The sequence below is a fragment of the Somniosus microcephalus genome, chromosome 1 (assembly GCF_052327205.1).
Source record: "Somniosus microcephalus isolate GS21.2 chromosome 1, FLI_Smic_1.0, whole genome shotgun sequence".
Taxonomy (NCBI): domain Eukaryota; kingdom Metazoa; phylum Chordata; class Chondrichthyes; order Squaliformes; family Somniosidae; genus Somniosus; species Somniosus microcephalus.
The window spans coordinates 339,249,150-339,269,074 of NC_140987.1; the positions used below are offsets into that span (position 1 = coordinate 339,249,150).

The window sequence follows — 19,925 nt, forward strand, 5'->3', positions numbered from 1 at the left end:
GTTATAGTGAGACTGTCTGTTCCAGTTATATTGAGACTGTCTGTTCCAGTTATACTGAGACTATCTGTTCCAGTTATACTGAGACTGTCTGTTCCTGTTATACTGAGACTGTCACTTCCAGTTATAGGGAGACTGTCTGCTCCAGTTATACTGAGAATATCTGTTCCACCTATACTGAGACTGTCTGTTCCAGTTATACTGGGACTGTCTGTTCCAGTTATACTGAGACTGTCTGTTCACGTTATATTGAGACTGTCTGTTCCAGTTATACTGAGACTCTCTGTTCCAGTTATACTGAGACTGTCTGCTCCAGTTATACTATGTCTGTCTGTTCCAGTTATGCTAAGACAGTCTGTTCCATTTGAACTGAGACTGTCTGTTCCAATTATACCGAGACTGTCTGTTCCAGTTATACTGAGACTGTCTGTTCCAGTTATACTGAGGCTGTGTGTTCCAGTTATACTGAGATTGTCCGTTCCAGTTACACTGAGACAGTCTGTTCTAGTTATACTGAGACAGTCTGGTCCAGTTATACTGAGACTGTCTTCTGCAGTTATACTGAGTCTGTCTGTTCCAGTTATATTGGGACTGTCTGTTTCAGTTATAATGAGACTGTCTGCTCCAGTTATACGATGTCTGTCTGTTCCAGTTATGCTAAGACTGTCTGTTCCAGTTATACTGAGACTGTCTGTTCCAATTATACTGAGACTCTCTGTTGCAGTTATACTGAGACTGTCTGCTCCAGTTATACTGAAACTGTCTGTCCCAGTTATACTGAAACTGTCTGTTCCAGTTATACTGAGACTGTCTGTTCCAGTTACAGTATATGGAGACTGTCAGTTCCAGTTATACTGAGGCTGTCTGCTCCAGTTCTACTGAGACTGCCTGCTCTAGTTATACTGAGACAGTCTTTTCCAGTCATACTGAGACTGTCTGCTCCAGTTATACTGAGACTGTCTGTTCCAGTTATACTGGGACTCTCTGTTCCAGTTATAGTGGGACTGTCTTTTCCAGTTATACTGGCACTGTCTGTTCCAGTTATACTGAGATTGTCCGTTCCAGTTATACTGACTGTCTGCTCCAGTTCTACTGAGTCTGTCTGTTCTAGTTATACTGAGGCTGTCTGCTCCATTTACACTAAGTCTGTCTGTTCCAGTTATACTGAGACTGTCTGTTCCAGTTATACTGAGACTGTCTGTTCCAGTTAAACTGAGTCTGTCTGTTCCAGTTATGCTGAGTCTGTCTGCGCCTGCTATACAGGCACTGTCTGTTCTAGTTATACTGAGACAGTATGTTCCAGTTATACTGAGGATGTCTGCTCCAGTTCTACTGAGACTGCCTGCTCTAGTTATATTGAGACAGTCTGTTCCAGCTATACTGTGACTGTCTGCACCAGTTATACTGAGACTGTCTGTTCCACTTATACTGAGACTCTCTGTTCAAGTTATATTGAAACTGTCTGTCCCAGTTATACTGAAACTGTCTGTCCCAGTTATACTGAAACTGTCTGTTCCAGTTATACTGAGACTGTCTGTTCCAGTTACAGTATATGGAGACTGTCTGTTCCAGTTATACTGAAACTGTCTGTTACAGTTATAGTGAGCCTGTCTATTTCAGTTATATTGAGACTGTCTGTACCAGTTATACTGAGACTGTCTTTTCCAGTTATATGGAGACTGTCTGTCCCTGTTATACTGGGACTGTCTCTTCCAGTTATACTGGGACTGTCTGTTCCAGTTGTACTGGGGCTGTCTGTTCCAGTTATACTGGGACTGTCTCTTCCAGTTATACTGAGACTGTCTGTTCCAGTTACAGCATATGGAGACTGTATGTTCCAGTTATACTGAAACTGTCTGCTCGAGTTATAGTGAAACTGTCTGTTCCAGTTATACTGAGACTTTCTATTCCAGTTACAGTGAGACTGTCTGTTCCAGTTATACTGAGATTGTCTGTTCCAGTAATACTGACTGTCTGCTCCAGTTCTACTGAGTCTGTCTGTTCCAGTTATACTGAGACTGTCTGCTCCATTTACACTAAGTCTGTCTATTCCAGTCATACTGAAACTGTCTGCTCCAGTTAAACTGAGACTGTCTGCTCCAGTTATATTGAGACTGTCTGCTCCAGTTATACTGAGACTGTCAGTTCCAGTTAGACTGAGACTGTCTGTTCTAGTTATACGGAGACTGTCTGTTCCAGTTAGACTGAGACTGTCTTAACTCAGCAGGTCAGGCAACATCCGTGGATAGAAATTTGAGTTGACGTTTACGGTTGAAACCCTTCTTCAAAACTGTCTGTTCCAGCTATACTGAGACTGTCTGCGCCTGTTATACTGAGACTGTCTGTTCCAGTTATACTGAGACTGTCTGCTCCAGTTATACTGAGACTGTCTACTCCAGTTATAATGAGACTCTCTGTTCCAGTTGTACTGAAACTGTCTGTTTCAGTTATAGTGCAACTGTTTGTTCCCGTTATATCGAGACTGTATGTTCCAGTTATACTGAGATTGTCTGTTCCAGTTAAATTGAGACTGTCTGTTCCAGTTATACTGAGACTGTCTGTTCCAGTTATACCGAGGCTGTCTGCTCCAGTTCGACTGAGGCTGTCTGTCCCAGTTATACTGAAACTGTCTGTTCCAGTTATAGTGAGACTGTCTGGTCCAGTTATATTGAGACTGTCTGTACCAGTTATACTGAGGCTGTATGTTCCAGTTAAATTGAGACTGACTGCTCCAGTTATATTGAGTCTGTCTGTTCCAGTTATACTGAGACTGTCTGTTCCAGTTATACTGAGACTGTCTGTTCCAATTATACCGAGACTGTCTGTTCCAGTTATACTGAGACTGTCTGTTCCAGTTATACTGAGGCTGTGTGTTCCAGTTATACTGAGATTGTCCATTCCAGTTACACTGAGACAGTCTGTTCCAGTTATACTGAGACAGTCTGGTCCAGTTATACTGAGACTGTCTTCTGCAGTTATACTGAGTCTGTCTGTTCCAGTTATATTGGGACTGTCTGTTTCAGTTATAATGAGACTGTCTGCTCCAGTTATACGATGTCTGTCTGTTCCAGTTATGCTAAGACTGTCTGTTCCAGTTATACTGAGACTGTCTGTTCCAATTATACTGAGACTCTCTGTTGCAGTTATACTGAGACTGTCTGCTCCAGTTATACTGAAACTGTCTGTCCCAGTTATACTGAAACTGTCTGTTCCAGTTATACTGAGACTGTCTGTTCCAGTTACAGTATATGGAGACTGTCAGTTCCAGTTATACTGAGGCTGTCTGCTCCAGTTCTACTGAGACTGCCTGCTCTAGTTATACTGAGACAGTCTTTTCCAGTCATACTGAGACTGTCTGCTCCAGTTATACTGAGACTGTCTGTTCCAGTTATACTGGGACTCTCTGTTCCAGTTATAGTGGGACTGTCTTTTCCAGTTATACTGGCACTGTCTGTTCCAGTTATACTGAGATTGTCCGTTCCAGTTATACTGACTGTCTGCTCCAGTTCTACTGAGTCTGTCTGTTCTAGTTATACTGAGGCTGTCTGCTCCATTTACACTAAGTCTGTCTGTTCCAGTTATACTGAGACTGTCTGTTCCAGTTATGCTGAGACTGTCTGTTCCAGTTAAACTGAGTCTGTCTGTTCCAGTTATGCTGAGTCTGTCTGCGCCTGCTATACAGGCACTGTCTGTTCTAGTTATACTGAGACAGTATGTTCCAGTTATACTGAGGATGTCTGCTCCAGTTCTACTGCGACTGCCTGCTCTAGTTATATTGAGACAGTCTGTTCCAGTTATACTGTGACTGTCTGCACCAGTTATACTGAGACTGTCTGTTCCACTTATACTGAGACTCTCTGTTCAAGTTATATTGAAACTGTCTGTCCCAGTTATACTGAAACTGTCTGTCCCAGTTATACTGAAACTGTCTGTTCCAGTTATACTGAGACTGTCTGTTCCAGTTACAGTATATGGAGACTGTCTGTTCCAGTTATACTGAAACTGTCTGTTACAGTTATAGTGAGCCTGTCTATTTCAGTTATATTGAGACTGTCTGTACCAGTTATACTGAGACTGTCTTTTCCAGTTATATGGAGACTGTCTGTCCCTGTTATACTGGGACTGTCTCTTCCAGTTATACTGGGACTGTCTGTTCCAGTTGTACTGGGGCTGTCTGTTCCAGTTATACTGGGACTGTCTCTTCCAGTTATACTGAGACTGTCTGTTCCAGTTACAGCATATGGAGACTGTATGTTCCAGTTATACTGAAACTGTCTGCTCGAGTTATAGTGAAACTGTCTGTTCCAGTTATACTGAGACTGTCTATTCCAGTTACAGTGAGACTGTCTGTTCCAGTTATACTGAGATTGTCTGTTCCAGTAATACTGACTGTCTGCTCCAGTTCTACTGAGTCTGTCTGTTCCAGTTATACTGAGACTGTCTGCTCCATTTACACTAAGTCTGTCTATTCCAGTCATACTGAAACTGTCTGCTCCAGTTAAACTGAGACTGTCTGCTCCAGTTATATTGAGACTGTCTGCTCCAGTTATACTGAGACTGTCAGTTCCAGTTAGACTGAGACTGTCTGTTCTAGTTATACGGAGACTGTCTGTTCCAGTTATACTGAGACTGTCTTAACTCAGCAGGTCAGGCAACATCCGTGGATAGAAATTTGAGTTGACGTTTCCGGTTGAAACCCCTCTTCAAAACTGTCTGTTCCAGCTATACTGAGACTGTCTGCGCCTGTTATACTGAGACTGTCTGTTCCAGTTATACTGAGACTGTCTGCTCCAGTTACACTGAGACTGTCTGCTCCAGTTATACTGAGACTGTCTACTCCAGTTATAATGAGACTCTCTGTTCCAGTTGTACTGAAACTGTCTGTTTCAGTTATAGTGCAACTGTTTGTTCCCGTTATATCGAGACTGTATGTTCCAGTTATACTGAGATTGTCTGTTCCAGTTAAATTGAGACTGTCTGTTCCAGTTATACTGAGACTGTCTGTTCCAGTTATACCGAGGCTGTCTGCTCCAGTTCGACTGAGGCTGTCTGTCCCAGTTATACTGAAACTGTCTGTTCCAGTTATAGTGAGACTGTCTGGTCCAGTTATATTGAGACTGTCTGTACCAGTTATACTGAGGCTGTATGTTCCAGTTAAATTGAGACTGACTGCTCCAGTTATATTGAGTCTGTCTGTTCCAGTTATACTGAGACTGTCTGTTCCAGTTATACTGAGACTGCCTGCTCTAGTTATACGGAGACAGTCTGTTCCAATTATACTGGGACTGTCTGTTCCAGTTATACTGAGACTGTCTGTTCCACTTATACTGAGACTCTCTGTTCCAGTTATATTGAAACTGTCTGTCCCAGTAATACTGACACTGTCTGTTCCAGTTAAAGTGAGACTGTCTGATCCAGTTATATTGTGACTGTCTGTTCCAGTTATACTGAGTCTCTCTGTTCCAGTTATATTGAAACTGTCTGTTCCAGTTATACTGAGACTGTCTGTTCCAGTTGTACTGAGACTGCTCCAGTTATACTGAGGCTGTCTTCTCCAGTTAAACTGAGTCTGTCTGTTCCAGTTATACTGAGACTGTCTGTTGCAGTTATACTTGGACTGTCTGTTCCAGTTATAGTGAGACTGTCTGTTCCAGTTATACTGAGACTGTCTGCTCCAGTTACACTGACACTGTCTGCTCCAGTTATACTGAGACTGTCTACTCCAGTTATAATGAGACTCTCTGTTCCAGTTGTACTGAAACTGTCTGTTTCAGTTATAGTGAAACTGTCTGTTCCCGTTATATTGAGACTGTATGTTCCAGTTATACTGAGACTGTCTGTTCCAGTTATACCGAGGCTGTCTGCTCCAGTTCGACTGAGGCTGTCTGTCCCAGTTATACTGAAACTGTCAGTTCCAGTTATAGTGAGAATGTCTGATCCAGTTATATTGAGACTGTCTGTACCAGTTATACTGAGGCTGTATGTTCCCGTTAAATTGAGACTGTCTGCTCCAGTTATATTGAGTCTGTCTGTTCCAGTTATACTGAGACTGTCTGTTCCACTTATACTGAGACTGTCTGCTCCAGTTCTACTGAGACTGCCTGCTCTAGTTATACGGAGACAGTCTGTTCCAATAATACTGGGACTGTCTGTTCCAGTTATACTGAGACTGTCTGTCCCAGTAATACTGACACTGTCTGTTCCTGTTAAAGTGAGTCTCTCTGTTCCAGTTATATTGAAACTGTCTGTTCCAGTTATACTGAGACTGTCTGTTCCAGTTATGCTGAGACTGCTCCAGTTATACTGAGACTGTCTTCTCCAGTTAAACTGAGTCTGTGTTCCATTTATGCTGAGTCTGTCTGCGCCTGTTATACTGACACTGTCTGTTCTAGTTATACTGAGACTGTCTGTTCCAGTTATACTGAGGCTGTCTGCTCCAGTTCTACTGAGACTGCCTGCTCTGGTTATACTGAGACAGTCTGTTCCAGTTATACTGGGACTGTCTGTTCCAGTTATACTGAGACTGTCTGTTCCACTTATACTGAGACTCTCTGTTCAAGTTATATTGAAACTGTCTGTCCCAGTTATGCTGAATCTGTCTGTTCCAGTTCTACTGAGACTGTCTGTTCCAGTTATACTGAGACTCTCTGTTGCAGTTATACTTGGACTGTCTGTTCCAGTTATAGTGAGACTGTCTGTTCCAGTTATACTGAAACTGTCTGTTACAGTTATAGTGAGACTGTCTGTTCCAGTTATATTGAGACTGTCTGTTCCAGTTATGCTGAGATTGTCTGTTCCTGTTATACTGAGACTGTCACTTCCAGTTATAGGGAGACTGTCTGCTCCAGTTATACTGAGAATATATGTTCCACCTATACTGAGACTGTCTCTTCCAGTTATACTGGGACTGTCTGTTCCAGTTATACTGAGATTGGCTGTTCCTGTTATATTGAGACTCTCTGTTCCAGTTATACTGACACTGTCTGCTCCTGTTATACTATGTCTGTCTGTTCCAGTTATGCTAAGACAGTCTGTTCCAGTTGAACTGAGACTGTCTGTTCCAATTATACTGAGACTGTCTGTTCCAGTTATACTGAGACTGTCTGTTCCAGTTATAATGAGACAGTCTGCTTCAGTTATACTATGTCTGTCTGTTCCAGTTATGCTAAGACTGTCTGTTCCAGTTATACTGAGACTGTCTGTTCCAATTATACTGAGACTGTCTGTTGCAGTTATACTGAGACTGTCTGCACCAGTTACACTGAAACTGTCTGTTCCAGTTATAGTGAGACTGTCTGTTCCAGTTATACTGAGAATATCTGTTCCAGTTATAGTGAGACTGCCTGTTTCAGTTATATTGAGACTGTCTGTACCAGTTATACTGCGACTGCCTCTTCCAGTTATATGGAGACTGTATGTTCCATTTATACTGAGACTGTCTGCTCCAGTTATACTGAGAATGTCTGTTCCATTTGTACTGAGACGGTCTGCTCCAGTTCTACTGAGACTGCCTGCTCTTGTTATACTGAGACAGTCTGTTCCAGTTATACTGGGGCTGTCTGTTCCAGTTATACTGAGAGTGTCTGTTCCACTTATACTGAGACTCTCTGTTCCAGTTATATTGAAACTGTCTGTCGCAGTAATACTGACACTGTCTGTTCCAGTTATAGTGAGACTGTCTGATCCAGTTATATTGTGACTGTCTGTACCAGTTATACTGAGACTCTCTGTTCCAGTTATATTGAAACTGTCTGTTCCAGTTATACTGAGACTGTCTGTTCCAGTTATACTGAGACTGCTCCAGTTATACTGAGACTGTCTTCTCCAGTTAAACTGAGTCTGTCTGTTCCAGTTATGCTGAGTCTGTCTGCTCCAGTTATACTGAGACTGTCTGCTCCAGTTCTAATGAGACTGCCTGCTCTAGTTATACGGAGACAGTCTGTTCCAATTATACTGGGACTGTCTGTTCCAGTTATACTGAGACTGTCTGTTCCACTTATACTGAGACTCTCTGTTCCAGTTATATTGAAACTGTCTGTCCTAGTAATACTGACACTGTCTGTCCAAGTTAAAGTGAGACTGTCTGATCCAGTTATATTGTGACTGTCTGTTCCAGTTATACTGAGTCTCTCTGTTCCAGTTATATTGAAACTGTCTGTCCTAGTAATACTGAGACTGTCTGTTCCAGTTATACTGAGACTGCTCCAGTTATACTGAGACAGTCTTCTCCAGTTAAACTGAGTCTGTCTGTTCCAATTATGCTGAGTCTGTCTGCGCCTGTTATACCGACACTGTCTGTTCTAGTTATACTGAGACTGCCTGCTCTAGTTATACTGAGGCAGTCTGTTCCAGTTATACTGAGACTGTCTGTTCCACTTATACTGAGACACTCTGTTCAAGTTATATTGAAACTGTCTGCCCCAGTTATGCTGAATCTGTCTGTACCAGTTATAGTGAGACTGTCTCTTCCAGTTATATTGAGACTGTCTGTTGCAGTTATACTTGGACTGTCTGTTCCAGTTATAGTGAGACTGTCTTTTCCAGTAATACTGAGACTGCCTTATGCAGTTAGTGAGACTGTCTGATTCAGTTATATTGAGACTGTCTGTACCCGTTCTACTGCCACTGCCTGTTCCAGTTATATGGAGAATGTCTGTTCCAGTTATACTGAAGCTGTCTGTTACAGTTATAGTGAGACTGTCTGTTCCAGTTATATTGAGACTGTCTGTTCCAGTTATACTGAGACTGTCTGTTCCAGTTATACTGAGACTGTCTGTTCCAGTTATGCTGAGATTGTCTGTTCCTGTTATACTGAGACTGTCACTTCCAGTTATAGGGAGACTGTCTGCTCCAGTTATACTGAGAATATCTGTTCCACCTATACTGAGACTGTCTGTTCCAGTTATACTGGGACTGTCTGTTCCAGTTATACTGAGACTGTCTGTTCACGTTATATTGAAACTGTCTGTTCCAGTTATACTGAGATTGGCTGTTCCTGTTATATTGAGACTCTCTGTTCCAGTTATACTGAGACTGTCTGCTCCAGTTATACTATGTCTGTCTGTTCCAGTTATGCTAAGACAGTCTGTTCCAGTTGAACTGAGACTGTCTGTTCCAATTATACTGAGACTGTCTGTTCCAGTTATACTGAGACTGTCTGTTCCAGTTATACTGAGACTGTCTGCTCCAGTTACACTGAGACTGTCTGTTCCAGTTATACTGAGAATGTGTGTTCCAGTTATACTGAGATTGTCCGTTCCAGTTACACTGAGACAGTCTGTTCCAGTTATACTGAGACAGTCTGGTCCAGTTATACTGAGACTGTCTTCTGCAGTTATACTGAGTCTGTCTGTTCCAGTTATATTGAGACTGTCTGTTCCAGTTATAATGAGACTGTCTGCTCCAGTTATACTATGTCTGTCTGTTCCAGTTAGGCTAAGACTGTCTGTTCCACTTACACTGAGACTGTCTGTTCCAATTATACTGAGACTGTCTGTTGCTGTTATACTGAGACTGTCTGCTCCAGTTACACTGAGACTGTCTGTTCCAGTTATGGTGAGACTGTATGTTCCAGTTATACTGAGAATGTCTGTTCCAGTTGTAGTGAGACTGCCTGTTTCAGTTATATTGAGACTGTCTGTACCAGTTATACTGCGACTGCCTCTTCCAGTTATATGGAGACTGTATGTTCCAGTTATACTGAGACTGTCTGCTCCAGTTATACTAAGACTGTCTGTTCCAGTTATACTGAGAATGTCTCTTCCATTTGTACTGAGACGGTCTGCTCCAGTTCTACTGAGACTGCCTGCTCTAGTTATACTGAGACAGTCTGTTCCAGTTATACTGGGGCTGTCTGTTCCAGTTATACTGAGAGTGTCTGTTCCACTTATACTGAGACTCTCTGCTCCAGTTATATTGAAACTGTCTGTCACAGTAATACTGACACTGTCTGTTCCAGTTATAGTGAGACTGTCTGATCCAGTTATATTGTGACTGTCTGTACCAGTTATACTGAGACTCTCTGTTCCAGTTATATTGAAACTGTCTGTTCCAGTTATACTGAGACTGTCTGTTCCAGTTATACTGAGACTGCTCCAGTTATACTGAGACTGTCTTCTCCAGTTAAACTGAGTCTGTCTGTTCCAGTTATGCTGAGTCTGTCTGCTCCTGTTATAATGACACTGTCTGTTCTAGTTATACTGAGACTGTCTGTTCCAGTTATACTGAGGCTGTCTGCTCCAGTTCTACTGAGACAGCCTGCTCTAGTTATACTGAGACAGTCTGTTCCAGTTATACTGGGACTGTCTGTTCCAGTTATAATGAGACTGTCTGTTCCACTTATACTGAGACTGTCTGCTCCAGTTATACTATGTCTGTCTGTTCCAGTTATGCTAAGACTGTCTGTTCCAGTTGTACTGAGACTGTCTGTTCCAATTATACTGAGACTGTCTGTTCCAGTTATACTGACACTGTCTGCTCCAGTTATACTGAGGCAGTCTGTTCCAGTTATACTGGGACTGTCTGTTCCAGTTATACTGAGACTGTCTGTTCCACTTATACTGAGACTCTCTGTTCAAGTTATATTGAAACTGTCTGCCCCAGTTATGCTGAATCTGTCTGTACCAGTTATAGTGAGACTGTCTCATCCAGTTATATTGAGACTGTCTGTTCCAGTTATACTGAGACTGTCTGTTGCAGTTAATCTTGGACTGTCTGTTCCAGTTATAGTGAGACTGTCTTTTCCAGTTATACTGAGACTGCCATTTGCAGTTAGTGAGACTGTCTGATTCAGTTATATTGAGACTGTCTGTACCAGTTCTACTGCCACTGCCTGTTCCAGTTATATGGAGACTGTCTGTTCCAGTTATGCTGAAGCTGTCTGTTACAGTTATAGTGAGACTGTCTGTTCCAGTTATATTGAGACTGTCTGTTCCAGTTATACTGAGACTGTCTGTTCCAGTTATGCTGAGATTGTCTGTTCCTGTTATACTGAGACTGTCACTTCCAGTTATAGGGAGACTCTCTGCTCCAGTTATACTGAGAATATCTGTTCCACCTATACTGAGACTGTCTTTTCCAGTTATACTGGGACTGTCTGTTCCAGTTATACTGAGACTGTCTGTTCACGTTATATTGAAACTGTCTGTTCCAGTTATACTGAGATTGGCTGTTCCTGTTATATTGAGACTCTATGTTCCAGTTATACTGACACTGTCTGCTCCAGTTATACTATGTCTGTCTGTTCCAGTTATGCTAAGACAGTCTGTTCCAGTTGAACTGAGACTGTCTGTTCCAATTATACTGAGACTGTCTGTTCCAGTTATACTGAGACTGTCTGTTCCAAATAATGAGACAGTCTGCTTCAGTTATACTATGTCTGTCTGTTCCAGTTATGCTAAGACTGTCTGTTCCAGTTATACTGAGACTGTCTGTTCCAATTATACTGAGACTGTCTGTTGCAGTTATACTGAGACTGTCTGCACCAGTTACACTGAGACTGTCTGTTCCAGTTATAGTGAGACTGTCTGTTCCAGTTATACTGAGACTGTCTGCTTCAGTTATACTATGTCTGTCTGTTCCAGTTATGCTAAGACAGTCTGTTTCAGTTATATTGAGACTGTCTGTACCAGTTATACTGCGACTGCCTCTTCCAGTTATATGGAGACTGTAAGTTCCATTTATACTGAGACTGTCTGCTCCAGTTATACTAAGACTGTCTGTTCCAGTTATACTGAGAATGTCTGTTCCATTTGTACTGAGACGGTCTGCTCCAGTTCTACTGAGACTGACTGCTCTAGTTATACTGAGACAGTCTGTTCCAGTTATACTGGGGCTGTCTGTTCCAGTTATACTGAGAGTGTCTGTTCCACTTATACTGAGACTCTCTGTTCCAGTTATATTGAAACTGTCTGTTCCAGTTATACTGAGACTGTCTGTTCCAGTTATACTGAGACTGTCTTCTCCAGTTAAACTGAGTCTGTCTGTTCCAGTTATGCTGAGTCTGTCTGCTCCAGTTATACTGAGACTGTCTGCTCCAGTTCTAATGAGACTGCCTGCTCTAGTTATACGGAGACAGTCTGTTCCAATTATACTGGGACTGTCTGTTCCAGTTATACTGAGACTGTCTGTTCCACTTATACTGAGACTCTCTGTTCCAGTTATATTGAAACTGTCTGTCCTAGTAATACTGACACTGTCTGTCCAAGTTAAAGTGAGACTGTCTGATCCAGTTATATTGTGACTGTCTGTTCCAGTTATACTGAGTCTCTCTGTTCCAGTTATATTGAAATTGTCTGTTCCAGTTATACTGAGACTGTCTGTTCCAGTTATACTGAGACTGCTCCAGTTGTACTGAGACTGTCTTCTTCAGTTAAACTGAGTCTGTCTGTTCCAGTTATGCTGAGTCTGTCTGCGCCTGTTATACCGACACTGTCTGTTCTAGTTATACTGAGACTGTCTGTTCCAGTTATACTGAGGCTGTCTGCTCCAGTTCTACTGAGACTGCCTGCTCTAGTTATACTGAGGCAGTCTATTCCAGTTATACTGAGACTGTCTGTTCCACTTATACTGAGACACTCTGTTCAAGTTATATTGAAACTGTCTGCCCCAGTTATGCTGAATCTGTCTGTACCATTTATAGTGAGACTGTCTCTTCCAGTTATACTGAGACTGCCTGATTCAGTTATATTGAGACTGTCTGTACCAGTTCTACTGCCACTGCCTGTTCCAGTTATATGGAGAATGTCTGTTCCAGTTATACTGAAACTGTCTGTTCCAGTTATAGTGAGACTGTCTGTTCCAGTTATGCTGAGATTGTCTGTTCCTGTTATACTGAGACTGTCACTTCCAGTTATAGGGAGACTGTCTGCTCCAGTTATACTGAGAATATCTGTTCCACCTATACTGAGACTGTCTGTTCCAGTTATACTGGGACTGTCTGTTCCAGTTATACTGAGACTGTCTGTTCACGTTATATTGAAACTGTCTGTTCCAGTTATACTGAGATTGGCTGTTCCTGTTATATTGAGACTCTCTGTTCCAGTTATACTGAGACTGTCTGCTCCAGTTATACTATGTCTGTCTGTTCCAGTTATGCTAAGTCAGTCTGTTCCAGTTGAACTGAGACTGTCTGTTCCAATTATACTGAGACTGTCTGTTCCAGTTATACTGAGACTGTCTGTTCCAGTTATACTGAGACTGTCTGCTCCAGTTACACTGAGACTGTCTGTTCCAGTTACACTGAGAATGTGTGTTCCAGTTATACTGAGACTGTCTGCTCCAGTTACACTGAGACAGTCATTTCCAGTTATACTGAGAAAGTGTGTTCCAGTTATACTGAGATTTTCTGTTCCAGTTATACTGAGACAGTCTGTTCCAGTTATACTGAGACTGTCTTCTGCAGTTATACTGAGTCTGTCTGTTCCAGTTTTTTGAGAGTGTCTGTTCCAGTTATAATGAGATTGTCTGCTCCAGTTATACTATGTTTGTCTGTTCCAGTTATGCTAAGACGGTCTGTTCCAGCTATACTGAGACTGTCTGTTCCAATTATACTGAAACTGTCTGTTCCAGTTATAGTGAGACTGTCTGCTCCAGTTATACAGAGAATGTCTGTTCCAGTTATAATGAGACTGTCTGTTTCAGTTATATTGAGACTGTCTGTACCAGTTATACCGTGACTGCCTGTTCCAGTTATATGGAGACTGTCTGTTCCAGTTATACTGAAACTCTCTGTTACAGTTATAGTGAGACTGTCACATCCAGTTATAGTGAAACTGTCTGTTCCAGTTATACTGACACTGTCTGTTCCAATTATACTGAGGCTGTATGTTCCAGTTATACTGAGACTGTCTGCTCCAGTTATACTAAGACTGCTCCAGTTATACTGAGAATATCTGTTCCACCTATACTGAGACTGTCTGTTCCAGTTATACTGGGACTGTTTGTTCCAGTTATACTGAGACTCTCTGTTCCCGTTATATTGAAACTGTCTGTTCCAGTTGTACTGAGACTGTCTGTTCCAGTTATACTGAGACTGTCTGTTCCAGTTATACTGAGACTGTCTGTACCAGTTATACTGAGGCTGTCTGTTCCAGTTATACTGAGACTGTCTGTTCCAGTTATACTGAGGCTGTCTGCTCCAGTTCTACTGAGACTCTCTGTCCCAGTTATACTGAAACTGTCTGTTCCCGTTATAGTGAGACTGTCTGATCCAGTTATATTGAGACAGTCCGTACCAGTTATACTGAGGCTGTATGTTCCATTTATACTGAGATTGTCTGTTCCAGTTAAATTGAGACTGTCTGCTCCAGTTATACTGAGTCTGTCTGTTCCAGTTATACTGATACTGTCTGTTCCAGTTATACTGAGACTGTCTGTTCCAGTTCTACTGAGACTGCCTGCTCTAGTTATACTGAGACAGTCTGTTCCAGTTATACTGGGACTGTCTGCTCAATTTATACTGGGACTGTCTCTTCCAGTTATACTGAGACTGTCTCTTCCAGTTACAGCATATGGAGACTGTCTGTCCCAGTAATACTGAGAATGTCTATTCGAGTTACAGTGAGACTGTCTGTTCCAGTTATACTGAGATTGTCTGTTCCAGTAATACTGACTGTCTGCTCCAGTTCTACTGAGTCTGTCTGTTCCAGTTATACTGAGACTGTCTGCTCCATTTACACTAAGTCTGTCTGTTCCAGTTATACTGAAACTGTCTGTTCCAGTTAAACTGAGACTGTCTGCTCCAGTTATATTGAGACTGTCTGTTCCAGTTATACTGAGACTGTCTGTTCCAGTTATACTGAGACTGCTCCAGTTATACTGAGACTGCCTTAACTCAGCAGGTCAGGCAACATCCGTGGAGAGAAATTTGTGTTGACGTTTCCGGTTGAAACCCTTCTTCAAAACTGCCTGTTCCAGTTATACTGAGTCTGTCTGCGCCTGTTATACTGAGACTGTCTGTTCCAGTTATACTGAGATTGTCTGTTCCAGTTATACTGAGACTGTCTGTTCCAGTTATACCGAGGCTGTCTGCTCCAGTTCGACTGAGACTGTCTGTCCCAGTTATACTGGAGCTGTCTGTTCCAGATATAGTGAGACTGTCTGATCCAGTTATATTGAGACTGTCTGTACCAGTAATACTGAGGCTGTATGTTCCAGTTAAATTGAGACTGTCTGCTCCAGTTATACTGAGTCTGTCTGTTCCTGTTATACTGAGACTGTCTGTTCCAGTTATACTGAGACTGTCTGTTCCAGTTATACTGAGACTGTCTGTTCCAGTTATACTGAGTCTGTCTGTTCCTGTTATACTGAGACTGTCTGTTCCAGTTATACTGAGACTGTCTCTTCCAGTTATACTGGGACTGTCTGTTCCAGTTATACTGAGACTGTCTGTTCCAGTTATACTGAGACTGTCTGTACATGTTATATTGAAACTGTCTGTTCCAGTTATACTGAGGTTGGCTGTTCCAGTTATACTGAGACTCTCTGTTCCAGTTATACTGAGACTGTCTGCTCCAGTTATACTATGTCTGTCTGTTCCAGTTATGCTAAGACGGTCTGTTCCAGTTGGACTGAGACTGTCTTTTCCAATTATACTGAGACTGTCTGTTCCAGTTATACTGAGACTGTCTGTTCCAGTTATACTGAGACTGTCTGCTCCAGTTACACTGAGACTGTCTGTTCCAGTTATACTGAGAATGTGTGTTCCAGTTATACTGAGATTGTCTGTTCCAGTTATACTGAGACAGTCTGTTCCAGTTATACTGAGACAGTCTTTTCCAGTTATACTGAGACTCTCTTCTGCAGTTATACTGAGTCTGTCTGTTCCAGTTATATTGAGACTGTCTGTTCCAGTTATAATGAGACTGTCTGCTCCAGTTATACTATGTCTGTCTGTTCCAGTTATGCTAAGACTGTCTGTTCCAGTTATACTGAGACTGTCTGTTCCAATTATACTGAGACTGTCTGTTGCAGTTATACTGAGACTGTCTGCTCCAGTTACACTGAGACTGTCTTTTCCAGTTATCGTGAGACTGTCTGTTCCAGTTATACTGAGAATGTCTGTTCCAGTTATAGTGAGACTGTCTGTTTCAGTTATATTGAGACTGTCTGTACCAGTTATACTGTGACTGCCTGTTCCAGTTATATGGAGACTGTCTGTTCCAGTTATACTGACACTGTCTGTTCCAATTATACTGAGGCTGTATGTTCCATTTATACTGAGACTGTCTGCTCCAGTTATACCAAGACTGTCTGCTCCAGTTATACTGAGAATATCTGTTCCACCTTGAAATAAAGAATAGATTTGCCTTCCAAAGCTAGGCTTTATTAACTTTAAAATCAGCAGCATATCTTTCCACATCCAGTCCCAACTAAGCTAGAAAAGGACTGAATTTAAGGTAGCCACAACACATCATGTGATCATCAACTACCAATGAGATTACAACACATATCCCAAGGCAGCTAACAAACAACGAATCACAATACTTTTACTAATCAAGGAATAATCACCACATTCACCCCTCCTTTTAAAATATACTCCAACCTAATAACTTTTACAATTTACAATTAATTATTTACAACTAAACTATGCACGAGAATAAAACTATTTACATAACACAATACTAAATGAACAACAACAAATAATAACATTACGCATAAGTATTAAGTATCTCTCAACTAAAACAATATACTATAATATTTCAACAATTTTTAAAACATTACTATCAATTTAAAAGTCCATTTTCAATCGGTCGACCGGATATCTTGTTCGTGTCGACCTTCTTAACCTTGGTGAAATTCCTTGCCCTCCCACGCCAGAAGGCACAGAAGTATCTTTAACAGGAAGGCTATCCATATCCCGATTCTCAATGGTTTCTGGATTAGAAATCCCATCAGAAGATGAACTAGGACGGTCATAAACATCTATCAAAGGCTGACTAATAGAAGTATGATTATCTGCAATCGGATTGGAAATATTCGTAGTATCTGTAACAGCATCCACATTATCCAAATCATGACCATTATTAACTTTCTCAGAAGAGGGCTGGCCCCCACAAGGAGCCAAGTCTTTAATTGAAACAGTACTTTCTTTCCCATCTTGGAATCGAATATGAGCATATTGGGAATTTGCCTCCAACAGCTCCACCTCCTCCACCAAGGGGTCATATTTTGACAATCTAACATGACGTCGAAGCAACACAGGTCCCTGCATAGTAAGCCATGAAGGTACCGAATATCCCATAGTAGATCTCCGCGGATAATTAAAGAGCCTTTCATGGGGGGTCACATTAGTAGCCGTTGAAAGCAATGATCTAATGGAATGCAGGGCATCAGGCAGCACCATTTCCCACTGTGTATTCTTAAGGTTCCGGGATGTCAACGCCAACATAACTGCCTTCCAGATCACCCCATTGTATCGTTCATACTGTCCATTACCCTGGGGATTATACGGGGTAGTTCTACTAGTAGAAATTCCCCGACTCTGAAGGTATTTCTTCAACTGGGAAGACATAAAAGAACTTCCCTGATCCGAATGGATATACGCAGGCATCCCAAAGATGACAAAAAGTTGAGTCAAACATTTAATAACTGTAGCAGCTGATACATCTGCACAAGGAAAAGCAAAAGGGAACCTTGAAAACTCGTCCACAACAGTAAATATATATCGGTTTTGAGTAGTTGAAGGAAGAGGTCCCTTAAAATCAACACTCAAACGTTCAAAAGGAGAAGTAGCCTTTATAAGATGAGCTCGTTGAGGCTTAAAGAAATTCGGTTTACACCGAGCACAGATAGAACATGATGAAGTCATCCGCTTGATGTCTTCAACTGAAAAAGGCAAGTTCTTACTGCGTACAAAGTGTATCATCCTCGTAACCCCAGGATGGCATAAGGCATTGTGAAGATTAATAAGCGTATCTCCGTGAATCACAGAACAATAAGCCCTCGACAGTGCATCAGCAGCAACATTATCCTTCCCCGGACGATAAACTATGTCAAAATGGTAACATGCCAACTCAATCCTCCATCTCATTATTTTATCATTTTTAATCTTTCCAAAATGTTTAACATCAAACATAAAGGACACAGATTTTTGATCAGTTACCAACGTGAAATGTCGCCCCGATAAATAATGTCTCCATTTACGCAATGCTTCTACTATTGCGTATGCCTCTTTTTCTATTGAGGAATGTCTTTTTTCACTATTATTCAAAGTACGTGAGAAAAAGGCCACAGGTCTTCCATTTTGGTTCAAGGTAGCCCCAATTGCAAAATCCGAAGCATCCATCTCAATCACAAAGGGAACCTGCTCATCAATGGAATGCACAACTGCTCCTAAAATATCCTTTTTAAAATTCTCAAAACATGTCCTGGCCTCCCATGATAGAGGATATGTCGTAACCCGAATAAGAGGCCGGATCTTCTGTGAAAAATTTGCAATCCAATTAGAATAATAAGAAAACAGTCCAACAACTCGTTGCAAAGCCTTAGAATTAGTAGGACAAGGTAAATCGATCAATGGTCGCAGACGTTCTGGATCTGGTTTAATCTTATTTCCCGAAATAATATACCCCAATAGATTTACCTCAGTAGTCGAAAAGATACATTTCTCTTTGTTAAAAGTTAAACCAGCTTTTTCCGCAGCTTGAAGGAATCTTTTTAAATTAGAATCATGCTCCACCCTTGATTTGCCACACACTGTGATGTCATCTAAGTATGAAAAGGTGTCAGAGAGGGAGTTATCACTTATAAAAGCATCCATTGCCCGTTGAAAACAAGCAACACCATTAGTAACACCAAATGGTATTCGGCAAAACTGATACAGCTTTCCACCAGCCTCAAAGGCCGTATATGGTTGATCCTTCTTAACAATAGGAATCTGATGATAAGCACTCTTTAAATCAATAGCGCTAAAAGCTTTATACTGAGATACTTTATTGATAAGCTCATCAATCTTAGGCAAAGGGTACGCGTCTAATTGAGTATACCTATTAATAGTTTGGGAATAGTCTATCACCATTCGTTTCTTGTGTCTCATTAGTCGTGACAACTACCTGTGCTCGCCAAGGCGAACAACTAGGTTCAATGATTCCTTCCAATAGGAGACGTTGAACTTCAGAATTAATAAATTCTCTATCCTGACTACTATATCTTCTTGACTTGGTAGCAATTGGCTTACAATCTGACATCAAATTGGAAAAAAGTGATAATGGAGGAATAAAGAGGTTAATCCACAAATAGATAAAGGTGGCTTAGTCCCTCCAAATGAAAGACTAAGAGACTCGTGTAACTGAAGCACATCATGTCCAATCAAAATATCCGCACAGAGATTAGGCAAAACAGATAGGCGTATATCAGTATACGTATTACCTAGAAGAACCATTTTCACAAAGCAACAACCAGCTATTTGTGAAGTAAGGGTCGTCTGAGCCATACACACCTGATACGTAACAGGCGAAATTTTCAAATGCTTCTCCTTCGCAAACTGAAGACTTATAAAACTCTCAGTACTGCCCGTATCTATAAGGGCCTTCACTTCCAACCCATTAACTTGAGCCGTAACTATAGCTTTGTTTAGGCCATGAGCAAATGCAGCAGAAATTGATGCAATAAACGCCCTATCTAAAGGCTGAATAGTCACAGAAGAGGTAGTGGAGGAAGACCCTCCCACACCAGGAGAAGGGAAGGTAATTGAACCTGATGATTTGCACACACGTGCATAATGACCTCTCTTGCCGCATTTACTACACACAGCCTCCCGAGCAGGACACTTCAGACGAGGGTGCCGGATATTCCCACAAAAATAACACTTCTGAATCCTAGAGGCAACGGCCGCCGAAGTAGAAACTGTTTCAAAATCTAGTAAACCACTCCCATCAAGTCCACATAATTCCTTTTCATCCGAAACTGCCGAAACCATAGTCGCAGGC

At 41.6% G+C, this 19,925-nt stretch overlaps 1 long non-coding RNA gene across 2 annotated transcripts in view; it reads right to left on the reverse strand.

The window, feature by feature from the left end:
• LOC147124930 (uncharacterized) overlaps positions 1–19,925 on the reverse strand; it is a 126,638-nt gene that overhangs the window by 61,961 nt on the left and 44,752 nt on the right. The window lies entirely within an intron of this gene.